The sequence below is a fragment of the Magnolia sinica genome, chromosome 15 (genome assembly GCF_029962835.1).
Source record: "Magnolia sinica isolate HGM2019 chromosome 15, MsV1, whole genome shotgun sequence".
In the NCBI taxonomy this organism is placed as follows: Eukaryota; Viridiplantae; Streptophyta; class Magnoliopsida; order Magnoliales; family Magnoliaceae; genus Magnolia; species Magnolia sinica.
The window spans coordinates 65799903-65807334 of record NC_080587.1 but is presented as its reverse complement, the minus strand read 5'-3'; positions in this window follow the sequence as shown (position 1 = coordinate 65807334).

Here is a 7432-nt window from a genome sequence, read left to right as displayed (position 1 = left end):
GCAATACACTCCACAATCTACCCACACTCCACAGCGTGGCCGTGTCCAGCGTCCCTAGACGCTGGACGATTTGGTTACTCACATTTTGAAGGTGGGTCCCACATGGACGTGGCCCACCAAATTAGACCAATCAGATATTTGTGTTCTCCCACGCCCGGCTGTGGGTTATGGGATGTTAGGTGGGCCCACTTGATGGACAACATAGATGGGATGTATACTTTATGGTGGGGTCCCTTCGGGTGGGCCACACAGCCAAATCATCACATAAAAAAAATGAAAGAGAGGGAGAGAGAGAGAGAGAGAATAAGAAACACCCACTTATGATCTTCTCCTCCTTCTTTCGCCAAAGTATCCTAGAGCATCAATGGACGAACTTCAACGGTCGAGATTGGATCATGAACGGTGGAGATGGGAGTAAGGAAGGTGGGCCACACTAGCTTCTCCTCTTAGAAGCCATGGACGTGGGTTGCTTGGAGAGAGGAGCTTGAAAAATGAGAGAGAGAGAGAGGTGTAAGAGAAGTGATGGGAGAGAGAATGGTGAGGTGATGGGAAAGTTGACTTTTGGGATTACCTTTTGTACTTGGGAATGGGGAGAGTAATGGGTGTACTTTTGAAGAATGAGGTGATTGATGTGATGGATTCTCTCGGGATTTGCGACGTGCGGCATTTTTCTCGTACCAAACGCTGGCCCACATCTCCCGACCAGGGTATCGGCTCGGCACGCGAGTCGCGGCATCGGAATCGCGGCGACGGCGCGGTCGTTATGATATAAGTCTCGGACTAAGCCGACTCAAATCTAAGGGATACAACTTAGGGTCGTGCGCAAACATCGATTATACGTCGCAGGTTGCTGGAATTTGACGAGAAGGATCACGGGAGTCATCGGAACAGTATAGGCTAGGATACGGGTCTTACAATGGCTGCCACATGGGATGAAACAGAAGAGTCAAACTCAAAATCTAGTGACTCAGAGAGCGTTGGAGACCAGAAATCCTTGAAATTCCTTATGGTCTCCACTACTCCAATCATCCTCGGTGAATCTGAGAACGAGATAGAATAGCAAGCCACTAAATCATGTCCGTCAGATAGTGAGGAAACTGAAAAGGAAGAAGAAGAACAATAAAACAAGCTACAAGATGCTTACAATCAACTTTATATTCATAGCATCAACATTCTTAAAAGACTTGGAATGTCTGAAAACAAGAAGGAACTGCTGTAAAAAGATCTGAACAAAACACTGGAAATCAATTCCCATCTAATTAATGATCTAAAGCAATATTATTCAGATAATGACAAGTTGGAAAGAATCAACCTATCTCTAAAACTGACTCATCAAAGCTTACCAAACAAATTGAATTATTAGAAGATGAAAATAGGCATCTCCAGAATGAGAATCACACACTCCGGTTTGACTTAGAGAAATTCAGAAAATTTACTGAAATAAACTATAAATTTTTCCAGAGTGGTGAAAAGCTCGAAAAATTGTTAGAGATGGGAAGACAAGGAAGAGACAAGAGTGGCCTAGGGTATGAGAAAACTAAAAAGAAAACTAGAAATAAAGCCCCAACAACTGAAAAACTTGCTGCTTCAAGTAGCAATATGAGAACTTCTCCAGTTTGTCATTTATGTGGTGATATGGGTCATTATAAGTTTGAATGCTTGACACCTAGAAGGACATTACATAACTCTGGTCAAAATCATATTGGAAAATTCAAACCGACCAGAGATATACAGAATGTCAAAAGTCCACCTAGGAGAAGCACTCATCCATCACCACCCAAAATGAAAGACAGGATAAAGGGATCATTGGATCAAGTGGGTGAGATAACCTTAAAAACTAAATCTACCACTCTAAAGAATTCTGTCTCAAAATGGGTAGTAAAAGAAAAACTGAATTGTCTACCCTGAAATATCAAGCATGAAAAGACAAATCCAGATCATGCATCTAGATCCGGATATTTGCTGAAATGATGCAAATTTTGCTGAGCTTCAGATGATATATCTGAGGTTCCTTAGCTCAATCTTTTGTATATAAATATTTAAATGTTTATAATTTTGTTGTGTACAGTGACTGTACATAATTTTGCTGAGTATACTATTGATTCATAGAAATACTAAGTGTATACTTGAAGGGTCGTCTGAATGCTGAAAATGAAAAATCATTTACCTTCAATACGACTATCGATATGTCATTCTCGATTAATCGATAAAGGGTCGATGTCATCGATGCCTCCTTGGAATAAGGAAAGTCGTGTGATCGAGAATGATATCGAAGACAGGATCGATAAAATCGATCAGGGTCCATTGATATCATCGAGACGAGGATCGATGATATCGATAGATGCCGCCCAATATAAACTGGTGGAGCGCGAAAAAGGGGTTTTTATCTCAAGGGTTTATTTTCTTCCCTGCTCAATTCTCTCGACCGGACCACTCGGATCCTCGACGGACTACCCCAATCGTTCAACAAATCCGGTAATACCCTTATAATCATCAAGATTCCATTTTTTTTGGTATTTCCTTTTCAGTTGGGTTGTGTTCCTTTTTCCCAAATACCTTTAAATCTTTTTTATCCACATGGGAAAAGACAAGGGAAGAGTGTCGGGTCTAGGTGAATCTTCGAGATCCTCTCGACAAAAGGTGCTTGCTCCAAAAGAAAGAGCAAGGGCCCCAAAACGTAGGACTACCACTAGGCAACGCACAAGACAGCGTGGGCCCCAGTCTGAGGCGTAAGCGACCCCACCGGTACAGGTTAATCCGGTTTTGGAGAAGCTCACTGGGAGAAAGGTTATTCTCGAGAGAAGAGTCAACAGAAGTTGTCTGATTCCATATAATCTGGAACCAATATTCACCGCCAAGATTGGTTACCAGTTCTCGACTTTGGGGGACCGTATCAACTTGAACGGATTTGGAATTTCTTTGCCACCTGTCACTCACCCGTGTATGATCCTCCTTTTATCATGGTGTATATTGATGTTGATGATATACTGAACACTCCTGCTACAATTGCAAACATCCTAGGGCTGGAAATGTCACCCAATTGTCTCCCCGAAATGGACCTCGAACATCCTGAAATTCGATCAAAGGTCACTAAATATCTCTGTCATGATAGGGACATTCCTTGGTATTAAGGGAATGCATTAAAATCCAGGTACATGGAACCAATGTTTCAGGTTTTGCACGGTAACTTCACCACAAATATATATCCCAGAAGTACCAACCGGTCCGATCTCATAGGTTTTATAACCATGCTAGTGTACTCAATCACCAAAGGGACAAAGATCTGTCTTCCAACTCTGCTTGTCTATCAGTTGGTAAACGCCATTCATACATCCAGGGACCTTCATCTGCCATATCCCTGGATCATAAACATGATATGCAATGCCATTAGCTTCCCAACAACCTCTCCAAGTCTTCAACAAAAGAAATATTTGGAGAATGGACTTGAAGTTTCACAAGTACCCTGAGGACCCAGAAGAAGGTATTCAAGAAGAAGGGGGTGGAGGTGAAGGGGACACTCCCATGGAAGGGATTAAAATGGTCGGAGATGAACCTCCTGGACCCGATCCAGCACCGTCAACGTCAACGCCTGGGTATGCCAAACGGTTCAAGCTGGACAGGATTGGAACAATTCAGAGGGATGTCCACTCAGTGCACGAGAGGCTTACTGTCTTAGAACAGCTGGTCCAAGGAGTGCAGCAGACAGTGCAACAATTGGTCGAGATAATCACCTGTCGTCGAGACAATACGGTGCCATCTACCTCTGCTCCTCCGCCGTAGTACGGGACTCTGAACGCTGTCACATTCACCCACATTCATCTCAGCATATGAGCATAGGTATCTTTTTGGTGCTCTATGCTCTCATGAATGAATGTGACAGCCTCCTAACAGTTTGACAGATTTTTTTTGTGGATGTTGTATATGCCCCGTGTGGGCTTGCTGCTACTGGTTACTTCTGGTTGCCCATGGATGGCTAAAAACTGATGTTTGATTGTGGTTGTCCATGAATGGGCTTGATAGTTTTTTTGTTGGGATGAATGTTAAACAACTGCCAACCCTGGGCAGTATATTTTTTTTTTGGATATTGATGAATATGGCTGAATATAATTCTTCTTTACTGTCATTCTGATATATGTGGTTCCCCAATTTATCTAGTCCTTGATAGAATGCATGTGATTTAATGATTATCATATCTGCTTTTATAACTGCTTTATTTAATCTGATATACACCCATACCTTCTGAAAACGATGTCTGCATAATTAACTGTTTAACCATTATATATCTATCTAATATATGCATATTTCATAAATATTGGTTCTCCCACATGTTTCAAGCTTCAATCAATATCAACTGTTATATCTTTGTCAATGATTGACAAAAAGGGGGAGAACGATTCAAACAACCCGAACGGAAAATTGTATATCTACTTGAATGGTGTTGCAGGTGTTAGGGGGAGCAGCTGCATCAAGGAAAGGGGAGTCTGCAGTAAGGGGGAGCAGATACTGGTTGTGAACATGGGTTCTCTAGAAATTGTAAAATTGTGTAAAATGCATGTATACACAATTTAGGGTGTTTTTGTTTAGATACTGGTCTAGGGTGTTTTGGTATTTTGTCACATAATTGACAAAGGGGGAGAATGAAAGTGGGGTTTGTCAATTAGCGTAAATGTTGGGTCAATCAGACTACAGAGCCTCATAGGAAGATCAATTCAAAGCGTCTGCCTCAACCGGATGTGTGTAAGCTCGCCACCGGTAAATCTAAGCCTCACATCCCATATCCCAAAACACCAGGTAAATAAAACTCTTAAAACAAGTTAGAACTTTATAGGGCTTATAAGTGAGAAAACTTTTTCGAAAACAGAAAATCTCTAAGTTTTTCTTGCTTTGTCAATTTTATCGATACACGTCTCGATAGAATCGACCTGATCTGTCGATGTCCTCGATGCTTAAACGACATCATCGAAATAAGGACAAAAGTGTCCAACAACCATATATATCTCTGGACTGATTTACCGATATATCAATCTACCCATCGATATCATCAATATTTATATCTCGAGTCTATCGAAAGTAACTCGATAATATCGATAGACAGATATCTGGCGTCCCTGTTGTTACTTAAGAAAATCACATGTGCATCGATATATCAAAGCCGTTCTTGATACCATCGAAGTTCAAATCTCGATGACATCGGAGGGCTCTCGATATTATCAGTCATGGGCGCCTAGTCTTCCAGTAATTATTTCAAGATGGTTTATCTGTGATCGAGAGGCATTCGATAGAATTGATATTCAAATATCGATGATATCGGTACGGTTTTGATAGCATCGAATAGGGACAAAAACTGTCCAGCAAGCTTAAACGAAAATCCTATGAATTTATAGATGCATCGACACTCTATCGATATCATCGACATTCAAATTCCGATGATCTTGAAGATCCCTCGATCATTCTTATAAACATGAAATATTTCAAAGCAAGTTTCTCTCATTTTTTAAATGTCGAGGAATCGAACCTTGCATCGATGGAATCGAAGTTCGAAATCCAATGACATCGATACGAGTCTCGATTCCCTCGACCAACTGGCAATTGGTTTCAAAAGCATATGACATTTGAGTTTGTGTCATCGAGAGGCCAGTCGATTCTATCGAGAGTATATGCTCGATGATATCGACCCTGCTCGATGATATCGAACTCTGTCATAAATGTGACATTTTATATCCGTTGGAACCTTTTGCCTATATAAAGAGAGCTTGTCTATTGTTGCTGGGAGAGAAAGAAGAGAGTGCTTTTGAGTGTTTTACCTTAGATCATATACCCAAAGCCCTTTCTCTCAAGGGAGTTCATCCTCCAATCCACCCTCATCATTGATATTTAATAGAGTGGATTGGGGAATGAACTTCCGCATTCAAGGATCCTCTAGCTACTACCTTAATGGAAAAATATTAAGCTGGGATGCCTTGAATGCATACATGATTAGAATCACTCTGTCTTCATAATAGAAAAACATTTAGAGAGTAGGATTCCATCATAACCTTGACCCAACCCGTTGTTGTATATTGGTACATCATTTGAGTTGCGATCAAGGAAGCAAAAAACTCTTCATCAACAAGGAGGAGATCTTCATCAACGAGTTGAATGGGACTCATCCGGTTATCTGTAAGTAACTAGAGTCCAGAGAACCATTTGATCATTCCTCTGTAGGATTGGGTCTAAGGTGTTTCTCACCCTTGCAAGTCCTCTAGGAGGCCTCCGGCGGGAGTGTACGTAGTGGGTGCGTTGTGTAGACCCTTGCTCTGTGGAGAGCATAAACTTCTGTTTAGGGGTGAACCAGTTAAAACCTTGGGTTTGAGGTAAACCGTATAAAACCTCTGATAGGGTCTTATGGAAGATCCTTAGCCGGTGTGCCTAAAAGTGGGTGCGTCATGTTGAACCTTACTCGTGAGAGCATAAACAGTCAGCCTCAATGTAGGTTGTAAAGGTTGAAGGTGAACCTGATTTAAAACCTTGGGTTTGAGGTGAACCGCTGTGAAACTTCCTTAGTGAAATCCGGTACACTCAAGGGTAGAGTGCGGTTACCGGGAGTGGAGTAGACAATTAGTCGAACCACTATAAAAATGACTGTATTTGTGGTTGCTATTCTATTGTTTATATGATTTACTTTAATATTTTCATATCTGAATATCTGAGATCATACCTCACACACATACACAGTCATATCCATCATAAACTAGTTTACATATTGTTCACTTCTTGAATAATTTGTGATTGGATCCTCTACCGGGCTTGGAAGCCAGTAGAGTCATTCTTGAGTAATCCTGATAAGCGTCTATCGTTAGGATTAGTATAATAGGATTTTTAATAAATCATAAAAATTTTAAAAAGTCCTATTCACGCCCCTCTAGGACATATTGGCATATTCCTACTTCAACTAAAGTGGTCTTCACCGCAATTTCAACCTATGCCATCTTGTTCGCTTTGTCGTTGCGGTTCCAACGCCGCATCTTGTGCGTCCATCCGACGCGTAGATCATAATATGTAGGCTTTTCATTTCTAACCATTGACCATGATAATGTGGCCCACCTAGTTTGGAGGGCACGTTTTTTAAGATGGCCACCCACTTTTATACAAATTCCAACACACACCACCCACACACTACTTAAACCCCATCCTCTACACCACCCTCTACCCACACACTACCCATCCCTACCCCAAGCTTATGAGTCTATGAGCAATGTTGATATCACCCTAGTTTCATGATGGATTTACCTATCCTAGGAGAGAGAACTCATGATTACTCTCTCTCTCTCTCTCTCTCTCTCTCTCTCTCTCTCTCTCTTTTCTAGAAATTTTTCTTCTCTCCCTCTCATTTCTCTCTACTCTCTTCTCTCTCTTCTCCTAGCAACACCTCCACATGTCCCCACCTTCTCCT